The sequence below is a fragment of the Canis lupus genome, chromosome 7 (assembly GCF_003254725.2).
Source record: "Canis lupus dingo isolate Sandy chromosome 7, ASM325472v2, whole genome shotgun sequence".
Classification (NCBI taxonomy): domain Eukaryota; kingdom Metazoa; phylum Chordata; class Mammalia; order Carnivora; family Canidae; genus Canis; species Canis lupus.
This window is the reverse complement of record NC_064249.1, coordinates 34,729,280-34,741,835: the sequence shown is the minus strand read 5'-3', so window position 1 is coordinate 34,741,835 and position 12,556 is coordinate 34,729,280.

The following is a 12,556-nucleotide window of genomic DNA, read 5'->3' as shown; positions in this document are numbered from 1 at the left end:
CAGTTATCATTCTGTTGTGGAAAGTTTAAGAATAAGATGTGTGGGGTGCCTGGGTGGCTCAGTCAGTTAAGGATTCTTGGTTTCAGCTTAGATCATGATCTTAGGATGGTGGGATCAAGCCCCATGTTAGGTTCCATACTCAGCACAGAGTCTGCTTGAAATTCTCTCCCTCTCTCTCTGCCTCCCCATACTGTTCTCTCTCTCTCTCTCTCTCTCAAATAAGTATATGAATGAATATATAAATAAAAGAATAAGATATATATTTTCACCCAGACTGAAGTCCAATTTCCACATCAGTGGAAGCTTTGGGAAGAACCAGTGTCCTGAGAGAAGAGTCCCTGACTCTTCTGTAATACTCATCCTCAATCTCAGTGTGAGCAGTGTGCCTTGTAGGGGAGATGTCTGATAGTTCTCCACAGCAGTACTCAACTGCAGGTGATTTTGCCTTCCAGGTGACATTTGGCAACGTCTTCAAGGAGGTAAGTGGACTGACCCAGTGGATGGATGATGCCCCCTCTGACACTGGGAAGCTGGTATAGCATGGTGGGACAAGGTGGCATCAAAGCCCAGAAGACTCTCAGAGTGCTCTTGGAGATGCTTAACAGACTGAGCCACCCAGACACCCCTACATTTTTTTTTAACTGTGTTGCCTATTAAATTTGAGAATTTTTGATGAATAAGGGATATCTGATGGGTAAGATGCTGTAGGCTAAATATTGGATTTTATTATGTAGTGACATAGGTGCATATGATGTAGAAAGTACAGGTTAATGTGCACTAATCCAATGAGATCCAACAAACAAGCAAAACTGGGAATCCCCATCTTAAGCATTGAAGGAAGTGTCTTAAATCAATATGTAAGCGGCTGCTAGGAGTGAGCTCAGGACCACCAGACCATCCATTTATTGAGCCCTGTCCCTCCTCCTGCTTCCGCCTAACCTTAGGAAAACCAGGCGACTTAAAGTAGGACATCAAAAAAAAAAAAAAAATAGGACATTCCACATGACAGACACAGACCTGGTCACAGCCTTCAAGTGACCTCCATAGTGTCTAAGGCCATGGTCCATAAACAAAGGAAGGTGGCATACAAGGGAAGGACAGAGTGTAATGATAGAAAGTAATAGCTTGGGAAAGAGAGGTATAGTGACTCCTAGTCATTTAGAAAGACATCTGATTAACTCTCAGTATCATCTTCCCCTTTACCTTCTAATGACCAAACTCCCAACACTTTAGCTGGGCAATAGCTACCCAGTGAAAGATTTTCTTTCCGCCACCTCACTGGCAGCAGATAAGGCCACATGAACAGATTCTGGCCAACAGGCTGTGAATGAGAGGGGCATCTGCACCTTTTGTGTTACATTGTTAAAAGGGAGCCATTTGCTGCAGGTGGTGGACTGAATAATTGTGTCCCCATGAAACTCATATGTTGAAGGCCTAACTCCATGTGCTGGTTTTAGAGATGTGGCCTTTGGGGGGGTATTATGTTTAGATGAGATCTTATCAGTGGAGACCCCACAATGGAATTAAGGGTTTTATGAGCAGAGGAAGAAACCAGAGCTCTTGTCATGTGAAGACACAGCAAGAAGGTGGTTATGTACAGGCCAGAAAGAGGGCTCTCAGTGGCACCTGATCCTGCTGGCATCCTGATCTCAGACTTCCAGTCTACAGTATTCTGTTATAGCAGCCCATGTTCACTAATGCCCATGCTTCCTTTTCTTCTCTTCCTGAGGGCTGGAACACTGGCATAGTGCTCGTGAGCAGGTTTTGATCAAATGGATGGGAAAAAGCACCCCAAGGGAAGGCAGACAGCAAGAAGGAAGGAGTCTGGGGCTCTCGGATAACATCATGGAGCAGAGCCAAGGTACTATCCTGGATGCCTTGCCGGCTCAGACTTTTTTATAAAAGAGAAAGGAATCTTCTATTTGGTTTAGCCTTTTACAGAGGTTTCATCTCTGTAAAAACAGCCAAGCCAATGTACTAACTAATAAAGACAAAGCTCAGGCCCTAAGCATGATGAAAGTGCTCACAGATCCCAAGTGGCCCACCTTACTTCTGGCCATTATACAGAGTGGACTCTCATCATATCTTGAAAGTCAGCAATAGTTTCCAAATAAAGGCCTATGGATCGGCTTTGTCAGAATCAGCCAGCCAAGGGGCTTTTACAAAACTTGGAAGGGCTGAAACAGCTATCATTTTATCCAGATGATTCTGGAGCATAATACTGCTCCCAGGTGTTTGCTCCCCTCGGGTCCTAGCCCCTGAGGCTCCCATTTCACACCTGCATCTGTGCTTCTCCACGCTGGTGTCTGCTCCAAGCCTCTTTCCCAGCTCACCATCTTTGGCCCCTACCTGTTTCTCAGCAAGTGCACAGCTACCCCAAGCGTAGGATCGCAACACCTTCAAATTAGAGGCCCTGATCCCCTCCCAGCGGCAGCCTGGAAGACCTCTCTCCAGAGCAGCTTGCTTGCCCCATAGTGCCAGCCTCCCTGCCAGAAAGGGGGCTGGAACACAGAGTCCTGCCTGGGTTTTATCTTGCCATGGTCGGGGGGCAGGGTGGGGAGGAGGCATTTTTTTTTTTTTTACCTCGTAGAAAAACTAGTAGAGTGTTTTGTAAACAGGGAGCTCGATAAATATCATTATCTGACTGAATGATATCTTCTGCCTACCTTTTTGACATGTGTCTGTTTGTAAGCTCCAGAGGAGTCAGAGAAAACTAAAGGGAAGGACATTCAAACAGGTAGTACTTGTTAGCCAACCCTGATCAATATTGGGGCAGAAATCCAGAAGGGTGGATATCAGTGGCTTCATAACTACAGTGAAGAACTTCCAAGATTAACCCATCCTGTTCTTCCCTCCTCACAGTCGCTGGGATGGGACCCGGTACTTTTACATCTCTGCCCAGTTATTTTACCTTATGGCCTTCTCCTACCAGTCACCAACTAGTTTAGAAAACGTTTTTTCCAGTGCAAGAAGTCAATGCTCTGTGGAGGTAAACCAAGTGGCCCATTAGGCCATTAGGGCTAACAGAAGTAGAGGACATAGCTGGACTTTAAGGACCTTAATAGGATCTCATAGCCTACCTTCTTCCAGCATTTCTTCTCTGTGAATAACACCACCATCCATCCTGTTGATCAAGCCAGAAATCCAGGAGGGACTCCTGGCATATGCCTCTCCCTCAGACCTTGCCCATATTCAGCCAGTACCAATTACATCGATCTGCCCTGCAGCCATGCCCATGGCCTACAATCTTTCCTCCTCGATCCCGCAGAGTGGTCTCTCAACATGTGATCTGTGTTATATCTCTTCTTAGAATTGCTCAATGAGGGGCACCTGGGTGGCTCAGTCACTTAAGTATCTGCCTTTAGCTCAGGTCATGACTTCAGGGTCCTGGGATCAAGTCCTGTGTCGGGCTTCCTGCTTAGTACAGTCTGTTTCTTCCTCTCCCCCTGCCCCTCCCAGCCTCTCATGCTCTCTCTCTCTCTCTCTTTCAAATAAATAAATAAAATCCCCTCCCCCCCAAAAAAGAATTGTTCAATGACTTCTCAGATTTACTTTTAGGACAAAGACAGAACTACCCCTGGCCCTAGACAGTCTGATCTCTGCCTACTCTCCTGTTTTACCACTTACAGAGTGCCGGTATGTAGGAGACCCTTAATATTTGTTGAGGAATAAATATGCCACGTCTAGCTGCTGGTCAAATGAATAAATTAATTAATACATGAATAGAAAAATGAGTAGCTACCTTCCCCTTTGTTTTTTTTTTAAATCTTTTTTTTATTTTTATTTATTTATGATAGTCACAGAGAGAGAGAGAGAGGCAGAGACATAGGCAGAGGGAGAAGCAGGCTCCATGCACCGGGAGCCCGACATGGGATTCGATCCCGGGTCTCCAGGATCGCGCCCTGGGCCAAAGGCAGGCGCCAAACCGCTGCGCCACCCAGGGATCCCTACCTTCCTCTTTGAAGAAGAATCTCTATCCACCAACAGAGTCTCAGGGGTCTTCATGCCATGACTACAGACACAAGGCTCTACTTAAAAATTAGGTTTTACTGTGGTCCAGTATTCTGGATCTCAATTTGCTTCTCTCATTTTACATCTAACTCTTGGCTTCCTTTTCACAACCCATCCTGGCAAGGATTCTATCATCTCATGCATTTATCTTGACACACAATCTTATTTCTCAGGACTTAATAACTGAGCAGTCTTCTGAATACATTGTCACTCTCTCATTGCCCCTACACCATCCAATGTTGTCTATTACCTGGGCCTCCTTTCCTTCTTCCCATGTGGGTGTCTGACATCTAGTCTGCCCTAGAACCACAGGACAGACCAGCATTGGACAGACCCACATACAGCTGAGGCCCCACCAATCGCATAGACACTAGTTCAATATCTTTTGGAAAGATCCCGGACTTGGTATTTTCACTAGCTCTCCAGATAATGTACTGTGCTGCATCTGGGCTACAGCACCTACTTCATACCTTCCAGGAGTCCATCTGCTGGTTCTCTGCTTTCAGCTGTGCATCTGCAAGCCAGGATGCTAACTTTTTCTAGTTTAATTAGATAGTCTAAGGAAATAGCTGTCTGTCTGATACAGTATTTCTTGAGCCATCAAAATGTTGTTGAGCAAAGTCTCATGGATAACATAGGCCAAATTTTAGCAAAGGCCAGAATTTTAATAGAACAAGTAGGCGGGGATCCCTGGGTGGCTTAGTGGTTTAGAGCCGCCTTCAGCCCAGGGTGCGATCCTGGAGTTCCAGGATCGAGTCCCACATCAGGTTCTCTGCATGGAGCCTGCTTCTCCCTCTGCCTGTGTCTCTACCTCTCTCTCTCTCTCTCTCTCTCTCTCTCTCTCTCTGTCTCTCATAAATAAATAAATAAAATCTTAAAAAAAAAAGAACAAGTAGACAATAAGACTCATTCTTCAGGCTATACCATGTATTGTCAGAAATACATGGTCATTTTATACTTTATTTTTTAAATTATTTATTTATTTATTTATTTATTTGAGAGAGAGAGAGTTGGGCGGGGGGAGGGAGAGATTCTTAAGCAGACTCCTCACTGAGCACAGAGCCTGATGCAGGGCTTGATCTCATGGCCCTAAGATCATATCCTGTCGTACACTTAACCAACTGAGCCACCTAGGCATCCCATGATCAGTTTATACTTTAAAACTCCAGTTATCACTGACATAAAAGAAAGTCTTATGTATATATTAGCATAGAGTTGGTGCAGTATGAGTGCTCAAAAAATATTTTTTGAGTGAAGAAATAATTCAATTGCACTCCCCCTTACCAAAAACCACCCTCTCCAAAAGTTGTATTACTGGATTGCCTTTAGAAATCAGAGCGGGCAATTATACAGATGGATGTCCTCACAAGCATGCTCCCGTTTTCTGAATTTGGAAGTTGAGAGCCATGCACCAAACAAACTGAATCCTATCTGCCTCAGAATGGAGTTACTGGCTGGGCTCGTGTCTAGGCTTCTGAGATGAAATATTAATCAGACCATTGACTGAGTTTGGAAAAGGTCTCTTTTTGTACATATACGGTATTAAAGTGCACTTAAAATCCAATGGCTTGCACATTTTACTCCAAATGTCCTACCAATTGAACACTGGAATAGCTTCGGTTGAAATCAAATAAGTATTTCTTTCGTATTGGGAAAGACAAATGATGATATGTTTAGACTGAATAACAACAAAGTAGCATAGAATCCTGACACCTTCCTCTAAATCTAACCCTGGGTGGAGACCCCACAGAAGTGATTGAGAGGCCACAGCTGGAGGACTCCAGAGCTGAGCTCCACAACTAGGATTGGAGCAGTGTGGTCTGGAGTTGGAGAGGGCTTGAGCCACTGGATTCCTTCCTCCCTATGGTTCTCTTCCCATGCATCGCATTTATCTGTGGAAATTATTTTATGCAGCAACATCAGCCCATCACCTTGGGAAAGTGGAGCTGAAAAGGCCACATGAGGGCAACATCAGTGCCCGTCAGAATAGGAAACATGGGAGAGAGGCAGGCAGGCTAGCAGGATGCTGAGCATCTTCTCCTTGCTACTCACCTGCAACCACCTCTCCTAGGACAGAAGTACGGGGGTGGGGGAAGGTTCCCTAAGGAACAGATGATGTCTATAGGAGGGAACACAGGGAGTGATTGAGCAAGTCAGCAATAGGAGATTCTGTATACTTCGAGGAGAAGCCTCACCCTCCAAACCTATTTTAGGCTGAAAAGCATAATGAAAGTTTTCTCCCTTTGCCTCAGCAAACATTGGTAGTCAACATAGCTGGGAGTCCCAACAGAAGAAAAGATGAACTCATAGAGAAAATACCAAAACAATTGTTCCAGACAGAGCAAAAGCAACAGGAAAGAAAGAACAATAATTTTATACAGGCATAATTAGTAGCCTCTAACATAAAGGGGAATCATCAAGTAGCTATGGAGGTAAAGCTATTAGAAATACTGTATACAGAAAAACATAATTTTCCAAGTGAAGGATTCCATGGATAAATTAAATATCAGAATGGATATGGCTGAAGAAAGATTTGGTGATCTGGAAGATTAGATAGAGAAAAGGAGACTGAGAGCAAAGAGGCATAGAAAGAGGAAGTAAAACCATCATTGTCTGTATAGTAGGGTCTCTAAGGAGTGAAAAAATAAATTAGAAGAAAAAAATCTGGAGAGAGAATTTCCCAGAATTAAAGGGAGAATGTTTACATTGAAAGGTCTCATCCAGTGCTAGACAAGATCAAAGAGGTTGGGGAAAAAAAAAACATAATTGTGTGTTTTTTCACCACAGTGAAATTGAGGAACATCAAAGCTAAAAGAACATTCATTCTAAAAGCTTACAGAGGGAAAGAACAGATCACCCTAAAGAAACAGGAATCAGGCTGGAATCAGGATTCTTAAAAGTAATAAATACCTTCCAAGTATTGAAATAAGGAACTTTGAACCTTAACAATTCTATTCAGTCAATCTTTTATTTAAATGTGAAGACAAGAGGATGCCTAGGTGGCTCAGTTGGTTGTGTCCAACTATTGTTTTCAGTTCCCATTGTGATCTCAGGATCATGAGATCAAGCCCTACATTGGGCTCCATGCTGGGCATAGGGCCTGCTTGGGATTCTCTATCTCCCTCTCTCTCTTGCTCTGAAATAAAAAAAAATTTAAAATTTGAGGACAAAATGAGGACATCATGAAGCATCATGGATCTAAGGAAAATTTGTGCCACAGATTTATACCTCTTTACAAGATTTCTTTGGGATATGCTTTAAGAAGGGAATTTAATCCATCAAGGAGCCACAAGATATTAGGAAATAAAAAGAAATAAAATACTGATATATGATATAGCATGAATGAACCTTGAAAACATTAGTCTATGGGGTGCCTGGGTGGATCATGGTTGAGCATCTGCCTTTGTCTCAGGTTGTGACCCAGGTCCTGGGATCAAGTCCCGCACTGGGCTCCCTATGGGGAGCCTGCCTCTCCCTCTGCTTATGTCTCTGCCTCTCTCTCTGTCTCTCATGAATAAATAAATAAAATCCTAAAAAGAGAGAGAGAGAGAGAGAGAGAGAGAGAAAGAAAGAAAGAAAGAAAGAAGAAAGAAAGAAAGAAAGAAAGAAAGAAAGAAAGAAAGAAAAAGAAAGAAAGAAAGAAAGAAAAGAAAATATTAGTCTAAATAAGCTAAAGGGCCACATATTATATGATTCTATTTATATGAAATGTCGAATAGGAAATCCAGAGACAGTGAGTAGCTTAGTGAGGGCCAAGGGCTAAGCAGGGAAGGCGAGTAGTGAATGCTAATGGGTACAAGGTTTCTTTTGAGGAGGCAATAAAAAATGTTCTGGAATTAAACAGTGGTGATGGGTACACGACTTGGTGACTATACCAAAAACCACCAAATTGTACTCTTGCAAAATAAACTTTAAATAAACTCAGAAATACATTAAGAAAGTCGAGTTAAAACAAAAAAAGCAATAATCTACCCCTCCCTTCTCCCAAAAAATATCTCTAACATTTCAGATTTAAAACTCCAGACAATAGCAATGTGCCAGGAGGAGAGAGTGGAGGAAGAAACAAAAAGCCTACTAAGAGCTTTTTTCATTCAAGAGGAAGACATAAATATGCAAAAGCTTTAAGCATTGATAGTGAAAAATAAACATAAGTAAAAATCTAAATAAATCTGGGGTAACCACCAGAGAAATGGCATTATCAGGTCTGGTTGAGATCAAGCATATATATATATATATATATATATATATATATATATATATAATACATATATATAGTATTTTTGACAAATTGCTTTCCTCTTATTTCCTTTTCATATTTGGTAAATATATACAAGTAAAAATCTATTTCGTATTTATCATAAACTAAAATATTTTCTGTTTATTTTCTATGTATATTTTTACAGAAAATATATTTATAATGCACTATGTTTCTATATAAATGCATTATAGTGTATATTTTTAAAATTACACTTGCAGATCTGTTACTTTCATGTCAAGGTAGTAAATGGAGCGTTAGAAAATTTTTTGAAGACCTTTGTGTTTGATGCAGCTGAGGATTAACTGCTCAAAACCATCTTGCTAACTCTGGGAAACGAACTAGGGGTGGTAGAAGGGGAGGAGGGCGGGGGGGGTGGGAGTGAATATGTGACGGGCACTGGGGGTTATTCTGTATGTTGGTAAATTGAACACCAATAAAAAATAAATTAAAAAAAAAAACATCTTGGCATATCACCCCGCTACCTGATATTTTTCTCATTTACTTCTCCATTTACTGTTTACTTGTTTGTTTCTCATCACTGGAGTGCAGTTTCCATGAGAGCTAGGCCACAGCCTGCTTGTGACCAAACCTATCCTGCATGCCCAGAACGTCTGGGCAAGTGGGCCACTCATGAATCACGTCTGTCTGCCCATGTTACTGGCCCATGCAGAACCAACCAGAAGTGGCTTCTCCCAAAGAGCCAGGCCAGTTCAGCTCTGAGCCCCCACAAAATAAGGATGGGAGGATTTCAAAGAGCCCTGGCACTGTGGCCAGAGACCTTCCACCAACTATAACAAGAAAGGAGCCCCTCTAATCACTTAACCAATGTGGAGGAAACCTCTTTGGAACAAGGGGCACTGAAGGAGCTGTGGGCTTCACTGGCTTTGGATTTGGATGCAGCCTCTGCCAGTAGGCATTGTTCTTCTGTAGAGGCAGCACATGAAGAGTCCCCGACTGTCATCTCATCCTAGCCACAAAAATCCTGTCAAAACCCTGCTGAGAATGATAGAGCTTTGGAGACAGACCAGCAGAGGGAAGAAGGGACTCTGAGGACTGCCTGCAATACTTTCTCAGCAACCCAAGCCATAAAGAAGGCCACCCTGGTTACACAGGATGAGAACTCCTTCCTAGAGCTTGCTCTAGGGAATGAATGAAAAAAATTTCAGATGTCTAAGGGTCACACCATCAGCAGTCAGTAAACACCTGATACATAGATGAAGAATGAATGCCTACTCCAGTGCCTGACTCACGGCTGTCATTCAATTATAGGTAGCTCTTAGGGAGAGAGAGAAACAGAAGACCCAGATCTGAAAGACGAGGGTCAGGAACAGCAAGGAACTTCTGAGGGTTCTCTACAATATTTATGAAAATAGATGTGTATAAAATAAATTCATTTTGGGGAAACATATTCCTTTGATAAAGTGATTTCTTGCTTGATAAAACATTCACCATACATTTGCATTAAAAACTAAACCTTTTTCAAAATAGCATTTCACATATCACAAATTTATTTACATGTCACTTTCCTGAGCAAATTTTTTGCTTTGATTGAATCACATCTGTATTAATATTTTAATAATATGGAATATGTGAGTAAATGCTTACTACTTCACTGGGGGAAATGAAAAAAATTAGCCTAATTACAGCAGGAAGGACTTAGGGCAGGCATGAGGAAAAACACATTGATATTAAGGACAACCATGAAAACAAAAATTCCCTATTAAATTTGTTATGCACACCTCTTCACATAAATTATTAAAGACACCAAATAACCCTCTGACTTTAGTGGGCTATTTTGGAATCAAGAGAGCCAATTAGGGGAGATCCCTTGATATTCACAATTTCTATATTTTACAAATGTACTTCCGATCTCGTTATTGCAAACTTTTAGATCAGAAGGGAATATGAATGGTCATTTAATTGAATCTTAGCATTTCACAAGTGGAATATGAGACCCCAGGAGGCTGAACTGATTTGCCAAAGGTTGTGCTGCCAGTTAACCATTCATTCAGGACTGGATGCAATTCTCTAAAACACCATTTCAATGCTGTTTCTACAGCATTGGGTGATAGTATTACCACCCTTTTATGCTCTTGCATTACTGTTCTCTGAAGTCTTAATTCATTCAGCTACATTCTCTATATTAAATCCAAATTGAACCTCAGACCCCTTCCCTTTGCAATCTTCCCTGCTCAGTGTCCACAGCCCACAATTGCTTAGTGCCCTTTTCATTTTACTTTGTTGAAAACATAGTCTTACTTGGTACGAGCTGTAGTTCTTCCAATATTACATCCAGCAGAAAATATATTCCACATGTTTAATAACAATACTCCCAATATTTGATTATAGCAATAAGGTGTTATAGGTGTAAATCATGACTTTTACCATCAAAACCATGATTTTTAGAAATGGGAAGAGTAGTGTGGGAAAATATTCTCACCACTGGTGAAAAATCACGTTTTCACAGGGTTTGCAAACAGGGAAATATTTGTGGTTTTGTCTCATATGTTTAGCTTTTTTTTGGCAAAAGCAAAAGGCAGTTTTCTTTGCAATAAAAACGGCCTTTCGTTTTCGCCAATGCTTCACATCCATTTTTGCCAAGCAAAAAGCTGTTTTCCCAGGAGAAAACAGCTCAAGCTGAAATAAAAGTGAAGCACAATTTGTAAAATTTCCCTCTTTGAAAACAAAAATCACACCCTCAATGCAAATGCCACCTAAGGGGCCTTGCACAGAGAAAGATAATGGGAGAGTCATGGTTAAAATACATATAAACAAGCTTTCTAATAAATACCAGAATAAGCCCAAAGTCAGAGCCATGGTGAAAACATATATATAAACAAGCTTTCGGGGCAGCCTGGGTGGCTCAGCGGTTCAGCGCCACCTTTGGCCCAGGGCCTGATCCTGGAGACCTGGGATAGAGTCCCACGTTGGGCTCCCTGCATGGAGCCTGCTTCTCTCTCTGCCTGTGTCTCTGCCTCTCTCTCTCTCTCTCTCTCTTTCTCTCTCTCTCCGTGTGTGTGTGTGTCTCTCTCATGAATAAATAAATAAAATCTTTAAAAAGTTTTTTAAAAAATTAACAAGCTTTCTAGTAAACACAAGATAAGTCCAAAGTCATACGGGTGGAAGTTTTTATTTTTAAAATTTTTTTAAAGATTTATTTATTTATTCATGAGAGACACAGACTGAGAGAGAGAGGCAGAGATACAGGCAGAGAGAGAAACAGGCTCCATGCAGGGAGCCCGATGAGGGACTCAATCCCAGATTCTGGGATCACGACCTGAGCCAAAGGCAGTCACCAAACCGCTGTACCACCTAGGTGTCCCGGGTGGAAGTTTTTAAATCATGCTCAGAATTACTGCAAACAGTCCAGTTTTCACTATGTGATCCAAATGTGCCTCAAGAATACCTCTTAAAATGGAGCTTGTTGGATCCACCTGTCCCAGTTACATTGATGGCTTCTGTGCTGATAACAACGTCTTACATTCTTTTAGTATACCATGATCATGTTGATACTTAACAAAACCATGAAAATCAGAAAAAAACAGGCATTACCTCCAGCTTATATAAGCTAATTAGACATTTAATGAAGAGGAAGGTGCTGTTGGCTTGGCTAATGGCTGGCTTGGAGGACACTGAAGCTCACTAGTGCTTTTTTACTAAGGTGACCAAGGTGCCAAAACTTGGGCGTGACCCAGGTGTTATGACTCCTTCTTTGTGCTTTACCCTAGGACTCTTTGTAGTAAATTCCAACCAGGAGTTCCTTATGTGTCATGGAATTTGATTTTATTTCTGTTCTACTTCATTTTGCTTTGCATTTTTCCTATGTAATATGATACCTGTGTATCCTTTGAAGTATCATAGCATCTTCAGCCGGTTATTCTTGCTGTTAGAAAGACAAGCCCTATAGAAAATTTTAGTTTTGAAAAAAAATCAGAAGTTTCCAATAGCCATGTCAATTGCAAACAGATGAGATAGCAATTGCCACCTTTATAGAAGTGGGCCATTTATTACATAGAAAAATAGAAAGATTGAAACCATTTTTAAATAATAGCAATGTTTAATGAGCTATTCTTTGAGACTTAGCCTCTGGGGAAATTTTTTATTGAATGTATTCAAACAAAAGCTGTAACCAGATTGCAAAATGACCCTCAAGTTCTTAATTTGTTTAAGATAAAATTACTGATTCTAAAACTCTACCTTTATCAGAATTATTATTGTATAGCTTATTATTTCACACTTAAGCAGTCACAAAAAAATGAGTAAGTACTTTGCATAGATTCCAACCCA